Genomic DNA, 13181 nt, shown 5'->3' with positions numbered 1-13181 from the left:
AAGTTAAAAGATTGAGCGACTAATAGACTAACTAAGGGCAAAACTATAGAGCTAAGCTAGCCGGGGTCGATCTTGCGGACAATAGGTTACTCCTCGATCTATCTAACCCTTTAAGCGAGGCGAATCTCTACTACTGCACTTACAATAGCCTTTACCTATAGAAACTAGACGAGCTGTGTTTTTTGAAAAGATAAGATAAGATTAACACTTAAAGGCTACCAAACCTAGCTAATTAGGGCTAGCGAAACTACGAACAATAAGAACAATAACCCTCGGAAACGGACAAACCCTCGGAAGCGGACATTGCTAGGTCTTTTAAGAGTAGACGTAAAGAACTCGATACGACATTACTTAGAACGGAGGCAGTGCTGCAATACCTCGTACGTCTACCTATTATAGTAGGGAAGACGCGCTCGTATTATAATTAGTCGAAGGCCCTCAATTCTTATAGATATATATCACTTTATAGTTTATTGTATATAGAGATAGCGTAGTTAGAGTTGTATATTATATTGTTTAGAGGTGAGGTTTAATATAGTTATATAATTAGGTAGTTAAGTGTTTAATTTAGCGCGGGCTAAGCAGCTTATTAGACTTACTAAGTTAGCGGCAATAGAGGTCGTAGAATATAGACAGGCTACGAGGGCGCGGCCTTTAGAAGGGAAGCGTATATTAGAGCTAAAGAGGCTATACGTAATTGGTATGTAATTAGGCCGAGTAAAGCTAGGGTCTTAGTGCCTTAGGCAGGGCTTGGCGCTTAGCGTTAGGCCAACTCTCCTACCTTCCTCCCTCTCCTCCTAGATCCTTATCGAATACTACCTATACCTACTACTACCCTATCTACCTGCTAACATAACCCTTCTCACATATAGCAACTACGATTCTAATACTATATATCTATAGTTAGCGTACGACGACGTATCTACCGGACTATTACCTAGGTTACGTCGAGCAAGTCCTATCTTTAATAATACGTTAGAGGCGTTAGGGACGACGCGCGACCTCCCTAGCGTATTATCGCTATATATATAAGGTGTTTTATCTAAAACGCTATCCGATCGTTCCCTCTTTTATATATCTTCTTCTACTAAGCGTCCCTATACTCCGCCTACCTACGAGTTATATACTATCGACCCGTTACGTCTAATACTATCTTCTTTGTCGTATTTAGCGTAGAGTTTACCTACTATTACAATTCCGAGCGTTAGTTATAGGTCCGATTCTATATCTACGTTAGTAAGCGGCGCTTCTAGTATCTATACTCTACTAAGTCCGATAGGTCGCGACTATAACTAGGACGATTAGTCTGTCTTACCTAGAGATACCGTTATATAGAACGCCGAGAGGTAAGGTCCGACGCTACCGGATATAGAGGTTCCTAATAAATACGGTCTAGACGCTTTCGATAATTACTACGACTTCGGCGACTTTCTCGATCCTTCTAGACCGATAGACGTTAAATTTACGGAGCCTTCCTATAACGCTAACTCTGCGAGTTTAATTAAGAATAGTAGCTCTATCGCGCCTAGAGCTCCGTCGCTAGGGCCTATCTAACCGCTACTTCTACCGAGCCTTCCTTTTACCCCTAGAGTAATACCGACGGATACTACTACTACCCCTACTAGTAGGGCTAGAGCTAGCGGTTCTAGTCCTTAAGTGCGAGCTAGTTAGCCTTCTCTAGGGCGGATATCTTTTAAATATCTAAACGATTATAACACCCTCCCTACGGCGGTCGCCGAAGCGTACCGTAGCCTAGGTCGATCGTAGGCTACTAACGCCGACCTCTTACGCCCGGAGAGGTCTACTCTTCCTAAGGCGTATATCTCGATACTATATAAGGCAGTAATACTTAATATTAGCGACATAGTATATACCTGCTAATACTATTAAGCTAAGTATTAGATTTGTAAAGTATCGAACGTCCGAGTAGATAGCAAACCGTCTTCTTCTACGGACAAGAATAGTATAGTATTTATAATATATTACAGTAGTAGCGCGGTAAAAGGTATGTTTCCGATCCCTAAACTACCTCCGTTACTATAGCGACTGCTTACTATAGACCTATCTAAGGATATAGAAGCAAGAACGTTCTAGGAGAATATTCGAGCCTATAATTACTGCCTCGTAATAACTTTATTTATAGCTAAGCGTAATATACGGGTATTAGGATATAGTTCGTTCTAGATCTATAAGGAAGCGTATTATTTAGGCGGCGGTCTCTTCGCTCCGACGGAAGATCCCTAATACGCGTAGCTATACTTTTACGACCCCGTATATACTACTAAGAGGCGTATATAGAAATCCGGCGATCGTAGACATACTAGCCGGAACTAGAAATCTGTACTATCGCCGTAGCTAGACTACGGCACTATAATCGCGTTATATAAGATAATTACGTAATATAACGCGCTATATTATAAGTTCGCCGCGGCTCGGGAAATGTTTATATCCTCCTAAGGACCTAGGCGCCTCGTTCTTAAGGCTATAGACCTTAGTTTAGTCTACGAAGGTATATAGGACGCGCGTCGATATAATAAGCCGGTCGTAAACGAAGTAGCCGCCCTCTATCCGGATTACGATCTAGAAGCTATTAGCGGAATAAGGGATTTTATAGTAGTAGAGCGGTTAAGTACGGAAGAGGTGTCTACTACTCTATATCGTATAAATCGCTACTATCTATACTACTTCCCTATATATTACGTCCTCCTCTAGGCGGCTAGAACTCCTAGGTTTTCGTAGGAGAACTAGTTTCGTACGCGTAGTAGGAGGCACGTTACGCTTAGGGATTATTTTAGGTACATTTTACACTATCGACTAAACTAATTTCCTACTATCTTCTACGGTCGCTAGCTCCTATAACAATTGTACGTCGACGTATATATTATAGTAGACTTAAACGACCTACTTTTCCTAGGCAACTATTAGAAAGAAGTATAGGCGGATACGTACGACTTAAAACAACCGAAATAGCGTAGTACCCGCGTACTATTAGGCAATAAGAACGGATAGGACATCTAACGAGAGTTGTCTCGATAGATAGGCGAAGACCTACGTTACGATATTCTTCGAACTAAGGCATAGTACGGGGAATGCGAGGGAAGCTTACGTTATAGTTTACTATAGTAGAACCGTTTAGTCGTCCCTACGAACGGGGCTCTATTATCCGATAGCATCCTATAAGCTCTACGAATAGTTCTCCCGTTCTCGTACGTCGGCGGCGATCGGTAGATTTTATAGTACTACCGAGATTCTATAGCTATTATCGGCTACTTCGGCGTCTCTACGTACTTTATTACGTTTATAGCTAACCCTAACTAGCCGGAGATTACGCGTTATTTGTTCGACTATTAGGACGCGATAGACCGCCTAGATATTACGATAAGGGTCTTTATTTAGAAAGCTAGGGAGTTTCTATACGAGGTCTGCTATAGGAACGTATTCGGTCGCTATATCGCGAGATGCTAGACGGTCGAATACTAGAAGCGTAGCCTCCCCTACCTTTACCTCTTGCTATAGATCGCGCCTAATTAAGCGCTAGATACTATATCTAAGATCGATAACTTTATCCGCGCTAAGCTTCCGAGCCTAGCCGAGGACCCGGATAGTAGCGTAACGAACTTAGTTAAGGAACACATATATTATAGACCTTATAGCGCGGGCTTTCTATACGTCCTATATATATAGTTACCTCGATACTCCGAAGGGACGTATTCTAAGGGATTCCCTATAGAGTTCTCGGACGAGACGGTAGTAACTAATATCGCGTTTCCGAAATATCGTAGACGCCGTAACGGGAGGATATAGAACAAGAGGAGGAATCGCGCGTTCCTCTTCGACAATCGTTATATCGTACCGTACAATCTATACCTACTAAAGCGGTTTAACGCCTATATTAACGTCGAGCAGGTCCGCTTATTACGAGCGATTAAATACATTAATAAGTACGTCTATAAGGGCGCCGACCGTACGACTACCTACCTCGAGATTCCCGGTAATAAGATCGCTAACTACGTTAATATACGATATATTAGTCCTACAATAGCGATATACAATATCTTAGGAGGTAAGCGCTATAAAGAATAGCCCGCGGTTATTCGACTAGACGTCTACCTACCGCGCCCTAGGGGTAATATCGTATTTAACTATAACGCGACGATAGTAGACCTACGCGGCGATAGACGACAACGTACTACGCTCGTTATATAGTTTCGGTATAACGCGTTACTACTAGACAACGACGTATCTTACCGGCGCTTAACGTATCTTAAGTTTCTAAAATACTATACGCTATATAATAAAGCGTAGAAGAAACGTTCTAGGCGCGTAGTATACTCGATTGCGCGTCTTAACCCGCCCCTACGTCCTAAAGGCGAGATACTATACTTAATTAAATCGCTCTATATCGTTCGGGGTACTAAATGTGTCCGCGACTTAAGGACATATAGCGGCACTATATATAAGAGCTTTCGAGCGGCGGCGATTGTATCCGGTCTTATAAGATCGGAAGATAAATAGCTAGATACATTCCGGGAGGCCGAGAAGATATATACCTCCCGATAATTGCGTCTTATATTCGTACTACTTATCCTAACGGATACGATATCCGGAGCCGACTCTACGCGATAGTAGAGTCTTCTATAGAGGGATATATATAAAGATCTATATATCGAACTACGGCGCGGAGGCTACGTAGGAAGGTGTAAAGAGATAAATGCTACTACTAAAAGTTATAGTAAGTAGTAGCTATATACCGAATTAGTTACTAACGGATATAAGGTATCGGGCTATAGACTACCGAGTCCCGATCCTTCGTAGGCGAAAATGCGTAGTAGTAACGACGCTATCGCTTAAGAAGAAGCGTTAGTCGATATAGGAAACGAAGATAAGAACAAACTCTACGTTTAACAAAACGCCTACCTTCTTAATAACGGTTAAAGGCGAGCCTTTACCGATATTACGAACGATATCGACTAGAATCCGTTAACGGCGCACTTTTTTATCTAAGGTCTAGGAGGCTACGGGAAGACGTTCCTATACCGTATACTCGTAGCGACCTATAGAGTACGTAGCCTTATCGTATTATATGTCGCGTCTTTAGGTGTCGCCGTATAGCTGCTTCCTAGTAGTCGTATAGCGCACTCCCGATTTAAACTTCCTTTAAGTAATACCGGGCGGTAGGACTATCCTATTACGCAAGATATAATAGACGCTAAGCTAATCCGAAAGACTTATCTAGTTATTTAGGACGAAGCCGCGATATAGAATAGTCGCGATATTATAGCTATATATCGACTCTTTTATAAGTTACGATTAGGTAGTAACGGCTAGGGCAACGAACTATTCTTCGCGGGAGTCCCCGTCGTATTCGGCGGCGACTAGGTATAGACTCTTCTAGTGCTTCCCGAGTATAAGAAGTCTTCGAAGGAAGTAGACGTAATAGCGATTACATTTAAAGCCTTCCTAATCTAGAATAAGATTAAGATGCTCTATCTCTAGCAAAATATACGGCTTATAGATAGCAATCCGTAGAACGTCGACTTCTACTACTAGACCCTCTATATTATATACGACGACGTATTCGATCGATTTATTAAGCTACTAATATACGTCGGAAGAGTCTAGGACCTTAGCGAGCTTATCGATTTCGTTTTTCTAAGATAGGGTATTATTAAGGCTAAGCACGACCTAGTATTCTATCGTTCTCGAGCTATCCTTTATATAACGAACGACACCGCCTACGAGATTAACGAACGTATCGTAGACGACCTACCGTACGGTACAATTCGCGAATATCGCTACGAGGATAAGATAGAGAAGTTACCTAGCGATAAAGACTAGCCTCCGGAAATCTTAAGCCTTTTAAAATCTATCTAGAATACCGAGCTCTAGATTCCTTGCCTACGGATCCGGGTAGGTATACTAATAATAATTATACGGAATATCTATAAGACGGTAGAACTCGTAAACGGAACGCGGATTGTCGTCGTAAAAACACTCTAGTTTAGGATTAAAGTTCGGAAACTACTAGACGACGATAATTAGGAAGTGTACTAGATACCGCGAATCTAGATATATTCGAATAAAGGCCTGCCGTTTACCCTTAAGCGATATTAACTTCCGCTTCGACCTTGTTTCGCAATAATAATAAACAAATCTTAGGGTTAATCCCTAGTATATATCGGTATCGACCTTCGACGGCCTGTATTTAGCTACGGCTAACTCTTCGTAGTATTCTTACGCGTTACGGACGTATATAACCTCCGCGTACTTATTAACGGAAAGTATACTTTTACGTAGGGCGGCGACTCCCTAAATAAGGTGTTTCGCTCGGCTCTATTATATCTACCTAAGCGTCTCTACGACTTTATTTTTAAGGATAGCAATCTGTTTATAGATATAACCTCTAACGTCCTATTACGCGGAGCGATATACGCTATACCTACTAGCTCTACTAGACTAGCGTAGCAACCGCGACGCCCGTAGGGTACTCTTAACTACGTACCTTAAGCGTATATTCCCGAAATCGCTAAACCGCCTACCGGTTCTACTCGAGACGCTATAGAACCCGAAGACGAGCCTAACTAGTATACTCGAAACTTTGCGGGTCTAGACCGCGAAGTAGGTAGCGATAGTAGCCTTCCGCGTAGAGTAGAAAGGGGTCCTAGGGCATTCGTACTAAATAACGACGAAGATAGGACGTTAGTAGATACTAGAGTCGGACGATAGCTAAGCCGGCGAGAAACTGCGCTAACTATAGTACTAGCGAAAACTTCGCGCCGACCGTTATTTATAGAACTTCCTAGATACTAACTAGACGACTCCTTAGTCTACCTCTAGAACTTAGCCCCGGGTCCTAGTAACGCCTAATAGATAATATAAGTTACGGCTAAAATAACACCTTCGAAGGAGATTACGTAGGCAGATCTAACTAAGACCTTATCGATACTACCTACGCTAGTACCTATACCGGTACCTCGTTCCGTATCTACGGCGCGTATAATCTAATAGATTTCTAAGGATACTACGCCTATTCTAGGTCCTTTATTCTCTAGGAACCGACTACCCGGACAATCCGTATTCCTCTCGAAGCCTATATCCCGTACTTAAGACTCTACTCTAACCTCGATAGTATACGCTCTAACGCTACCTCGTACTCTAAGGCTAGGCGACGTTGCTAAGGGAAAGGCTCCGGTTGTCGGATATAAATAAGAAGCTAAGATCCTTAGTATGCTTTAAGACGCAGATCTCGACTTCGATATAGAAGACTTTTAGGCTGCGATTAGTAGTTATTCTCTATAATATATATATACAAAACTTCTCTATCTATAGTAGCATTTTTTTCTCTTTAGGTATAGAGGTTAGCTACCTAAATACGGTTAGCGTATTACTACTTCTCCGAAGTACTAAGAACCTTGTTATTTAGCCGCTTAACCCCTATCTATATAAGCTAAGTTCCCGGTAGTTCTCTTAGTTATCCTCCTTTCTCTTCGGATTCTCTACTATACTCTTAGCGCTAATACAATATCGAGCCTTAATATCGTACCTAAAGTAGGAAAGGACTACGCGCAATAGTTCGTATAAGTAGTAGTAGAAGTATATTAAAAAGGTGAAATTTAAGAAACTAGAACTACGGACTACGCGCTAGTAAAGAAAATCGTAAGCGGTAAAGGGCGAGATCTAGTATTTCGAGAGGGCTATATACGTATACTAGGAAAAGGCGTAACGTAGAAGGGTACCGATAAGAGAGCGAGGCGAGCGGCGCTAGTCTATATCCTCGGTATAGACGCTAGAAGTTGGGCTATACTAAACTGTCCCTTTCCTTCGAAATATAGAACTTGCGAATCTAACTATAGTTATTTCGAAGGGTGCCGTTATTCCTATAACCTAGCGCTAAAGCTACTATATAGTAATTGCGCTTATAGAGGAGATCCTAGGAGCTATACTAGCTATATAAACTGTAACCGGAAGAGAGTAGTATTACTAGAATTCGAAGATAGCGGGCGGGCTTCGAAATCGAATACTCGACCTCTATCTACGAAGTACGAATAGGAAGAGGGCACCCTAGAACATTAAGAGACTATCTCCGCCGAGGATGCTAGCTACTAGTAGGAATACGGCTTTATACCGGACGTGTCTTAGAAAGCGGAAGAACTTAGGCGAAGTATAAGTAAAGCATAGCTCTAGTAACTCTTCGAGTTTCTAGCGGAATTATTATATTCTAATTCTCCTACGTTTCCGACGTAGTATATTCGAGATATATATTACGAGAGTATTAGCGAGATTGTAAGCGGTTATATACGGAAAACAGGCAATAAGCGAGCTCGTATAGGAGTCGTCGCGGCAGTAGAGCAGATTTAACTAGATTAGGTATATATTTCAAACCGACTACGATACGAATAGTAACAACGGCGGTAACGTACTAAGAAACGCGAGATTAAATATTACTAGCTTCGCCGACCGACATTATAGGCCTAGTATATATCTATTATATAGGTAGATAAGATAAAAATAGGAAGGAGAAGATTATAAGTTACTTTATAGATTTCATTTTTTACGGAGGGCTAACTAACCTCCGTAGAGTATATATATCGGTCCGCGCCCTATAGCGTAGATAGTATATCTTATCTTATTTCCTATCGCGTTTTCTAACTTTCAACTTCTTAATTAGTATACTATTCTTAGATTATCGCGTTCTTGCGAGTAGCGGCGATATAGATTCCTATAGTAAAGCGATTACTAGGTCCTATCTAGAAGAAGGGGGAGCTAGCGCCGAAGTCGCGAGTAAAGTCCGAGCCTAGAAGGGTAGCGTACGACTAGGCGTTAATAGTAGAGGTACCTAGCGACTACTAGTACTCGATCGTCTCGGCGCCCTCTTAGAGGACGATAGTATAGTTAAAGGTAAGGCGGCGTACTACGCCGCTAACAAAACGTACGAAGACTTCGCCTATAACGAGCTTTAAGGGTTAGTATATCTAGCAATATATATTTATAAACGAGACTTACTAGAGTCGCGACCCTCTTAGAGCCGGTCTTTTTAACTAGAACTCGCTTCGTAGAGCGAGGGGGAGACTCGTTAGAGGACGTACCGGCGAGATCGATAACCTCCTTACCCTTAAATACTTAAGCGACTAATACTATTAGCGACGCGGTTATAAAGGTTTAGCGATAATATTAAACTTACCGGTAGCGCTCGAGATCTTACTAGGAGTGTCTATACTCGCTAGTATAGCGGATAGATATAGTTACTAGCTTAGGGAAGGTAGAGGGAGTAGTAACGAGTCGTAGAGATAGTAGTAGTAGTAGAAGTAGTAGTAGTAGAAGTAGTAGTAAGTAGAAGAAGTTGTTATTAGAAAGGCGCGCGATTTAAAAAGTGCGATTTGTAACGATTTCCGCCTTATTACCTAGCGCGGCATAGTAACAGCCGCCGTAGAATCTTCTAGAATCTAGCTTACCCTACCCCGCTCGTCGCCTTAGCCTTTACTTACAGCTCTTCGCCCTTTACTTATAGCTCTTCGAGCTATATAAACACTAGTTTACTAATAAAGAATATATATTTATATATACTATAGTAGCGACCGAGCGAGGAATAAATAGTCTAAATACGCCGATTGCTTTAGTATAATATCGATAGTATTACTATATACCGTCGGTATAGACTGCAATAATTACCGCTAGACTAATAATAGCGCTAGATTAATAGTTCCCGAATCCGACTTGCGACCGAATCGGGCTAGCGTCGACAAGGTACGAAAATAGCGAATAGGTTATAGTCTATAGGCTACGATTATACTTTAGCGTTAGCGGGGCATATCCGACAGGACTAATAAGCGATTATAGACGGCGACTCGGGCAGTCTATATAGGAGCAGAAGATAAAACCGCAATTTAATACCCCCCTTTTTATAGAGTAAACAAGTACGAAGACGCGTATAGTCTAATATATACTACGTTAGATTCGTAACAATACTACTACTCGTTATAGTATACTTAGGATAGGTCGCAACTACGAAGAAGATAAATATAGAACTAAGTCGTTATCTAATTTAATAGAGTCGGATAGGAATACTAGATTTAAAGAAGAAAATAGGGAGGAGACTCGTTTATATATAGCGACTAGCATTAGATCGAAATTTATAAAGGTAACGTATACTAGAGTACGGCGATAGAGGACTAACGTAACTATTATAAGGGCAAGAATAGCAAAGATCCGGCAAGGCTAAAATAGAAGTACGGCGACGATAGGGCGGATTAGAGCGACGATATAAAGCTATTAAAACGACGTAAGAAGCGAGACAAAGGCTTAACGACTTCTAGTAAAGAACGTTTAAATCGAAAGAAGGGCTTACTCGAAGTAAGGGAGTAAATCTTATATAACGAGACGCGTCGTAAACTATTCGCTATTACGTTAACTAGGGCTAGAGGATATAAGACGATATTTCCTACTACCTAAACCCTAGTATAGGTAGACGAAACAATTAAGGAGGTATATAGTAAAAACTACGATCGATTACTAGCTTTACGTATAATAGTGCTATAGCCGGGTAGCTATATACCGTCGAGAGACGTAGTCTAAGTAGTCGGTAGAGATCCTAATTTAATAGCATCGAGACTAATATTAGAATAGTTACGAGAAGCTATACGAAAGGAGCGAGGCTATATTAATACCTATATCCGATCGACCTTAATAAACTAAGTACTAATCGCAATAACCGATACTCTAAAAAGGATAGTATACGCTAAGAGGATACTCGATAACTAAATCTTCGAGTACTACGACGAGAAACTAGTAAGACCCTCTCTAAAATAGTATAGTTACTAGATAATAGCTAATAGTCGATATATGCTACGCGCTACCTTAGTAAGCTTATATATAAATATCTAGCGGGTATGCTACTCCGGTAGGATCGGCGAGGCTAGAAGATATATATTAAATAGTACTACTACAAAGTTACCCCTTTTATAATATTATCTACTACTACGGTACTTAGTAGAATACTAACCGGATAGTCGATAGAGTCGTATTTAACTAGAGTTAGAGGTAAAGCGATCTAGCTAGCCTTAGATTACAAGTTAATATACTAGCCGTTCCTAGATCGGATAACTACGTAGAATACGACGGATTAAGCTACTCGTAACCTTCGGTTATCGAAAGCGTAGAAGATATACGTACGGTATATAGGTAGAGTATAGGATACCCCTAAATTATTAATAAATAACTTCGAGAGCGTGCGTAGCGACATCGATATACTTATAGCAATCGACGTCGTTTTAGATTCCGACGATAAAGGCGGATCGATCGAGCGCTATAGTAAGAGTAGTCTACGAGCGCTATATTTCTCTTACCTACTAATACAATCGATAGGTCCTAAAGCGTCTACCGGGCAACAATTAAGTAAACAACTTAAAGCCGGCGATAATACGATAGATAAGTTAGCGGAGGCGGAGGCCCTACCTAAGAAAAACGATATTAGACTACCTATACTATAGAGCAGTTTCTAAGCGATAGATTAGGAGCCGACGGAGGCTGCTAATCTATTTGCTTCGGTATAGGGAGGTAACGGTATAAGTGCAACCGAGATAATAGAATATAATAGAACCGAAGACAATTAATATAAAAGGTATAGATATACCGCGGTAATAATAATAGGGAAGAATTGCGCGTTAATTACTATAAGAATAGCAGGTATTCTAACTAGTCTTGTATAATAGATAAGACTTTATTTGCGGCGGTGAGTAATCGCATTAGGGATATATTAGGGCTAGAAGAGGGGGAGTAGATATAGTAGGCGGATATAGAGGCGGACGGCGGCAAAGTTGAGGAGATAGCATTTAACGAGGAGACGTAGGATCGAAGAATTAGGAGGTATATAGTAAAAGAGAAGAAGAAGTTAAAAGGAAACAAACGAAAGAAGATAGAGGTATATCGCTTTAATATAGCCGTAGAGGACGAATAGAATACATTCTTATTAACCGTAATAAATAGTTGCCCTATATAATATAACGAAATCTATTAATACTATACGAGTCGGTCGCTAAGTCGGTACTAACTTAGTATACGTAGTAGACATATACAAATGCTAGTAGTTACCCGAGTATACGTATAAACGTTAGATATTAGTAGAAGCAACAATCGTATAATATACAGATCCGATAGAAAATATAATTTAAATGCTAGTACTAGCACCTACGACGACTTAAGCCCGACTCGATATACGAGTCGGACGGTGAAGAATAAAATTCTAACTACGATTAGATTTGCTAGAATTTCTAGATCGCGACGATCCTATTAGACAAGATCTTTAACGTACGATCCTAAGGATCCTAAGCGATCCTATTAATAGGATCGTCGCGATCGGTAAAAAAGTTTCCGTAACGAATTGTAATATTTACTATATAATTGTAATTAATTAATAATTAATAACTATACTTCTCTAAATATCCGATCGTCTAGGGGTTTAATAGGCGCGATAGGCTATAAACTAAAGCTCTTACTACCGCTAGGAGGTCCGACGTAAAGACGTTCTATACCTATATTACTACTAGCTAAGAGCTTGTCCCTAGTAAGATTACGAATAAAAAGCTAATAAAAAGCTCGAGACCTCTCTTAATTAACTGAATCTTACCTTTTCCTAGAGAAGGTATATTAAGGAAGTATCGGAAGGAGTCTTTATATTAATTAAGTATACGAGTCTCCTATTCCTAGTACGGTATACTAGCTCTCTTTAAGTAGCGCTCGAATACAATCGTCGAGCTACTTACTACCTACTCTACTCTTTAGTCGCTTATCGCGTTAGTATATAGTAAGTCTAGGAAATTCACCGGATTATACGGACGTTAAATAGATCTAGCCGGAGTACTTTACGAAGCCTACTACGCTAGAGTACGCTAGTATCCTACCTCTACTATCTAAATATAGTATAGTAGGCGATAAGTAGCTATAGATAGGATCGCCCCTTTTAAACGATTCTTCTAACGACGAACACTTTAGTAGGAGTAAAACTAAGCGATTCCCGATTAATAAGGACGTTTCCTATACGTATACGGCCTTTGCCTAGTAATAAAGTATCTATACCTACGCTTAATAAGATCGCAGTCTCTCTACGTAGAGGCTAGTTTTATACTTTTCCCTATCGCCTATTATATTATAAAAGCTCGCGAAAAGGTACTCTATTATTAAACGAT

The sequence above is a fragment of the Pseudocercospora fijiensis genome, assembly GCF_000340215.1.
Source record: "Pseudocercospora fijiensis CIRAD86 unplaced genomic scaffold MYCFIscaffold_11, whole genome shotgun sequence".
Lineage (NCBI taxonomy): Eukaryota > Fungi > Ascomycota > Dothideomycetes > Mycosphaerellales > Mycosphaerellaceae > Pseudocercospora > Pseudocercospora fijiensis.
The sequence above is the reverse complement of the archived record's forward strand: the minus strand, read 5'-3'. Positions refer to the sequence as shown.